General features: G+C 31.3%; 1 pseudogene; it reads right to left on the bottom strand.

Annotated features, from left to right (window-relative positions):
• Positions 1-826: 826 nt before the first annotated feature.
• Positions 827-4967, bottom strand: LOC111613758 (annotated as a pseudogene).
• Positions 4968-6576: the final 1609 nt, after the last annotated feature.

Genomic DNA, 6576 nt, shown 5'->3' with positions numbered 1-6576 from the left:
ACCAATGTAAAAGCAATATAAAAGCATATTGTTTATTCTCTTATTCTCTATACGTATCACAAATAAATTGAACATACTCATTTTCTACATCCGTACAGTCCATATGAGCCCAGAGTTTAAATTTACAGCATAACCTCTTGAATAATGCCATATTTTTCATTGCAATATATACAATAAGTATTTTTACCGTCATTTTCTGATTCTATAGGACTTTTCTGCCTCTTTCTTTTAGTTTACTTCGAATCCGCATTTTCTAAAACCGATTCTCTTTATGTTGCCGATCTTGCCCCACTAGTCATGATTTCGAAACATTAAGTACAACTCTGAGAACAGGGTACCAAGCCATGATCTGGCCACGTGAATAAGTTAAAGTTTTATACTTCTAACAGGAAAAGTAACTTTCGTTATCATGGAATTATAACAAAACATGCTAATTCTATATAAATGGAAGCAAAATATTATATGGAATTGAACGAAAATGAAAATTTGCTTATTAATTCAACTACGCTTGTTGGAGAACAATAAAAACGCTACACTCAACAAGCCACCAATAAAACTCAACTGCCTAACCTATAACCAAAGTCTCCTTTTAATTTGTGTTTAAAAAAAGCGCTTGACAAACTTGCCCCGCATGCCGAAGTTGCCCCGGTCTCCCCTCTATATATATGTGAGACTTTTCTTTGCCTCTTAAAAAACTTTAATTGCGATAAGAAAGATTTGGATAACAGGAACGTTTTAAATAATGCAAATTACATAAAAATATTGTGACTATTGTAAAAAACAAATGAAGACTTCCTTTTCGTCTTTCGTCTTTTTCGCGCCTTCTTCAACCGGAAAAGTTCTTTATGTCAGTCAAGATCAATGGGCCATGACTTCATGTGGTCAGCTGCAGTAACAGTCACATTGGGCCCTTCATGATGACCAATTTTTTCAACCGCATATCTGTCCCTAGGCATCGTCGAGGTAACCTTGTAAGGTCCGAAAATCTTAGGTTTTAGTTTGAGTCCTGTCCCATACTGGGTTCTCTGAATGGCAACAAGGTTGTTGACCTGATATTTGGGAGCTGGTTTTCTTTTCTTATTGTAGGATTTACGATTTTCCTCCTGTAGTTTCAAGATGTTTTGTTTGGCATCTTCTCGAATCTTGTTTCTATCTTGCATCGATTTGGGTACAACGTACAGGTCTAGTCCGTTTTCATATTTATATAAAACGTTATTTTTCAGTACATAATCATTTGTCTCTCTCTTTCCCACTGAATCCTTAAGAGCTTTTATATCCTCATCTGTATCCTGTGCAGAAACAATTCTTGTTGTTATTTCGTCGGAAGAACGCGTAATTAGTAAAACTGCATTGCGGCTTAGTGCATCCACATGCTTCATCTGGCTGCCTTTTCTATGGACAACTTCATAGTCAAATTCGTCAAGTAATAAAGACCATCTTGCTAATTTTGGAGTAAGCTCTGTAAATTCTGCACATTCTGGATGTATATCAGTTGCATTAATAGATTTTGCATCAAGACACTTTTTACAATCAGTGCAGGATGTTTTTGGTAAAAACTTTTTTACCACATATCCAGAAATATAATAAATTAATTGCAAATTACTGTGTTGATGAATAATATCTGAATGTTCTAGTTTCTCACATTTTAAATATTCATTAGTCTTTAATAATTTTCCGCTTTCAAGAAAATTATCAATTCTAAAAAATCTGGACTGATCATTCTTCATAAATTGCTGTTTTGGACATATTAAAGAGCTAATAATATTGGGAAAAGTATTGCCATTTCTTGGTGTTTTAGCTAAATTGTAAAAACTTAAACATTCCACAATACAGTAGTTAAAAATTCATCAAGATTAGGATGGTCATTACAACCCTTGGATTGTCTAATGATACTAAAGAGATTTTCCAACTTATATTGACTTAATCTTGCTGTCATCAAATATTTATATCCTAATTCTCTTGATAGATATTCTAAAATAGACAAAGTAATTTTCACTGTGATTTTTAATCCATCTGATGTACTTTTGCTGATACATCCAAAACCTTTCAGTTCACAAAGAGCTTCCCATTTTTTAAGAAAATCCAAAAAATCTTTCAAAAATTCAACTTCTTTTGAATTATTATATAATGCATCTTTATATGCACGTGATGTCATTATTCTAATTAATTTTCCAATGCGTGCAATAAAGTTAACTGTTGGTTGTGAATCACCATATTGTGCAAGGGTATCTTTGTACAGAGAGAGACTTTTTAATATTTCAGTGTTAAATAACTGAAAGGCATAACTTACACGCATCTTTTCAAAATTATCAGGAAAGAAATGAACTTTAAATATTTTTGGCATGGCTCTTAATGATACAGTCTTCTGATCTTCTTTCCAAGCCATTTTAAGAAAGTCTAAATTAATTTTACCATCTGGAGTATTGAATATGCTAATTTTAAGAAAACAGTTTCTTAAGCATTTTATAAGACGAGGAAAATCTGAAATAAAATGCAAAATCTGAATTCATCATAGGGGTGAATTACTCTGTATTGTATCACATTATTATTAACACCAATACCAAATTCTTTTCACATAGATCTATTCCAAGTTGCTCCATCTCCTGTAACAAAATCAACATATAAACCTGCTATTTCTATTTGAATAATAGCTTCTATTAAAAGTTTTGCTAATATATTTCCTTTAACATTTTTACGTGTTCCAAATACTCCTACAATTTGAACCAATCTCCTACAAAAGGCTGAAATAATAGTACAAGACCATGATCACACATCTGTTCTTTCATTTCTTTTGTTGTAAAAGATCCACAATTAACAAATCGCTGAATATAGCCATTTTGTTTAATTTGTAAGCCTTCAGATAATTTGATCTCATCAAATAGGAGATTACCATGTTTACTATAAGAATTTAAATATTGAGCTTTTTCTTTAAGAGCAAAAAATACTTTTTCATTAAATCCAAAACCAGCCTTAAAAGTTTTTAAATATTTTTTAATACAAGTTTTGCTTGGTAAAACTAGTATTTTATTTATGCGCATGTGTTTGTATAAACGTGGACTCTTCATTCTCATAATGATGCATTCTAGCAGCCACTGTTCATCATACATCATTCCTTTAGTACTTTTTCGTTCAGAAGACCTCAGATATTCCTTAATAGCTAACTGTTGTTTTAAAGGTAGATATTCAAGCTTACTGCTAAGTGAACAAGTAAATGATGATATTTGTTTATTTTGTTCTTTAATTTCTTCATTNACAGAATCAACATATAAACCTGCTTTTTCTATTTGAATAATAGCTTCTATTAAAAGTTTTGCTAATATATTTCCTTTAACATTTTTACGTGTTCCAAATACTCCTACAATTTGAACCCAATCTCCTACAAAAGGCTGAAATAATAGTACAAGACCATGATCACACATCTGTTCTTTCATTTCTTTTGTTGTAAAAGATCCACAATTAACAAATCCCTGAATATAGCCATTTTGTTTAATTTGTAAACCTTCAGATAATTTTATCTCATCAAATAGGAGATTACCATGTTTACTATAAGAATTTAAATATTGTGCTTTTTCTTTAAGAGCAAAAAATACTTTTTCATTAAATCCAAAACCAGCCTTAAAAGTTTTTAAATATTTTTTTATACAAGTTTTGCTTGGTAAAACTAGTATTTTATTTATGCGCATGTGTTCATATAAACGTGGACTCTTCATTCTCATAATGATGCATTCTAGCAGCCACTGTTCATCATACATCATTCCTTTAGTACTTTTTCGTTCAGAAGACCTCAGACATTCCTTAATAGCTAACTGTTGTTTTAAAGGTAGATATTCAAGCTTACTGCTAAGTGAACAAGTAAATGATGATATTTGTTTATTTTGTTCTTTAATTTCTTCATTCAAATTTTGGTTTTTTTTCATTAAAATTTTTATTCTTCTTGTAGAGGCTTTGAATTTATTTTCTGTTGATTTGACTGATTTGTTTTTTTTCTTCTTGGTTTTTGATATTTTATCCAGTAGAGTTTTTCTTACATATTTACATGATAAACACTTTTTTAAGGATTGATTTGCAACACCTGAACATTTTTGACTCCTAAAAATGTTACAATAAATGAAAGAATTTTTAGTCAAAATGTTTTTTGGAACCATATCTACCAGTCCATTAAATTCAGTTATTTGGCCTATTCCCTGACATTCATACATTTTATCTGTTTCCTGTAATATGTTCTCTAAAGTAGTAATTGATTCTAAAACATCATAATGTTTTAAAATAGTGCTTCCAACAATTACAGTACAAGAAATTAAACCCTCAGCATCTTCTTTGACAATGACAAATTTACCTGGATCCATCAAGCAAGCTTTTAAGTCCATACATCCAAACTTTGAAGTTAAAATATCGTTTTCAGTTTTTAAATTCCAAGTTGCAAAAATAACAATCTTAGGAGAATTTTGAAACAATACTTTAGACCAATACACAGATGGTAAATTCACTTCATGAAAGTGTTCAAAGAATGGCTTTTCTACTATGTGAGACTCAACATCATCTACTGATCTGATAGACTCTTCATGACTTACTTTACGTTTTTTTGTTGGTTTAATGTTACGTTCTTTTGGAGGTGGTCGTTTTTTTGGTACGTAGGATAAATATTTTGGCAAATTTGGAAAGATAGTTGGAATAGCATCTGACACAAGTTTAGGACGATCTCTAGGAATTGTAACTTCTTTACCATTAATTATATGTTTAAACTTTCGTTCAATAAACTGCTCATCAAAATGAAGCTCGCAAACACAACAATATTCATCAAAAATTTTGTCACCGCGAGGAATTAACTTACTCCATTTTTTTCGAAGCTCTTCGTCTTTTGGAGCCGAAAATAATGTACGTTTCTCCTTTACATTATTTCCAGTTTTGCAACCAGGTACAAAACAATGCCTTTGTAAGTTCTTCTTATTTTTATAAACTTCAGACATTTTTTTTTTNTTTGGACAGACTGTGTATTTTGTGATTAAACTAAATATTCATCCGCGAAATTCTACAATAAACTCTGTTTAATGTTCGCGCAAAACAACGTATTTCGAAGAAAATAGTGATATTTGATGAGGACGAAACCGAAATGTTAGAGAATTTAAAATATCTACAATTTAAACGTCGTGTGACCAGAAGGTCTGCACCTGTTTAGTGCCTCGTCGTGACTGATACCAGATGAAAAGGTCACATAAAATGAAGAAGACCGTAAATTATTTTTTCAAGAACAAATTACTTTAGAAGATTGGATGATTATATTTCTATGTTAATATCATTTGCCAAAAGGGAGTGAGCAAATTTTACTAGACCGAATTGGTCTTAGTTTTTTTTCCACAATACAGTAATTGCACTAAATTATATAGTTGAAATCATTGTTTTGATCTCAATCTAACTCGCTATAACTCGAACTTTTTTGAGATTATATGTACAAAGTCTCATAAGAGTCTGAGTTATATAAATATATTTTAACTTAAGACAGCATTTATTTGTTTATTTTTTATAATATTCCTACAATTGAGTAGTTCCCAAAATTGACGCTACCGATCCCCTCTGAGCAATACGTAACTCTATGGGAGCGAAAAGAACTATAGGCGAAAATTGGGGGTCACTGCAATGGCGGCTCTAGCCAGGTTTTCAGATAGTGCGAGATCTTATTGTGGCGCTTTCCTGTAGAGACTAAACTAATAACGTACATTTTTTACATTACTAATAACTCAGCACTCCGCAAGATTAGTATAATAATATTATTAGTATGGATTTTATAATAATAATAAACACATTATTAGTATTAATATTATGGATGATAAACGATAACGACGGTAAATAAAGAGTTAACTTGACCCTTGTTAATTCAGACATATCGCAAGTTGTTAACGTTTTTCCCCCTCTCCTCCTTCGTAGGAATCTCTTGATTTTAGGTTATGGAGAAATAGCACACATTTCAGGATCATGTTTTATATTCTCACAACCCAGCTCACTCTTGTGTAAAATCTATAGTATAGAACTAGTATAAACGAGGAACAATAACAGTGAAAAAAAAAACAATATTTCTTTCACAAGGCAATATTCGTAACAATACGTATTTAAACTGTTATGGCACAGACAACGTTCACATCACGCAAAAGACAAATTTACATCGTAAATTAATTTAAAATTCAAACAAATTAAGAAAAATAAAATAAAATAAAAAGTCTACACTGACACCTTCTTCACTTTTGCGCTTGCGAATGTTGTTATTAATTCAGAATAATTTAATTCCGGGGCAATAATATTTTCGATAGGTAAAATTGCAATATGTAATTTGCAATTTTATTGCAATTGTAATAACAATATGGGGCATACCTATGTATGGATAATTCCTATCTCTATGTTATTTTAAGCTAACCCGAGAGAGAGAGTTTACAATAAACTTTTACCTCGTTGTTCATGTTGAAACCTTGTATCTCGTTGATTCTCTTCCTGGGAAGACGAGTCAGAAGGACAGGTTCAGTTGTTGGAGGAGGAGCACTCACTTTGGCAATATTCTTGGAAAGAACTGCCTCCCTATGGCATGTT

Source organism: Centruroides sculpturatus, unplaced genomic scaffold (genome assembly GCF_000671375.1).
Source record: "Centruroides sculpturatus isolate CEXI.00-Female unplaced genomic scaffold, Cexi_2.0 scaffold1902, whole genome shotgun sequence".
Taxonomy (NCBI): Eukaryota; Metazoa; Arthropoda; class Arachnida; order Scorpiones; family Buthidae; genus Centruroides; species Centruroides sculpturatus.
The sequence above is the reverse complement of the archived record's forward strand: the minus strand, read 5'-3'. Positions and strand labels throughout refer to the sequence as shown.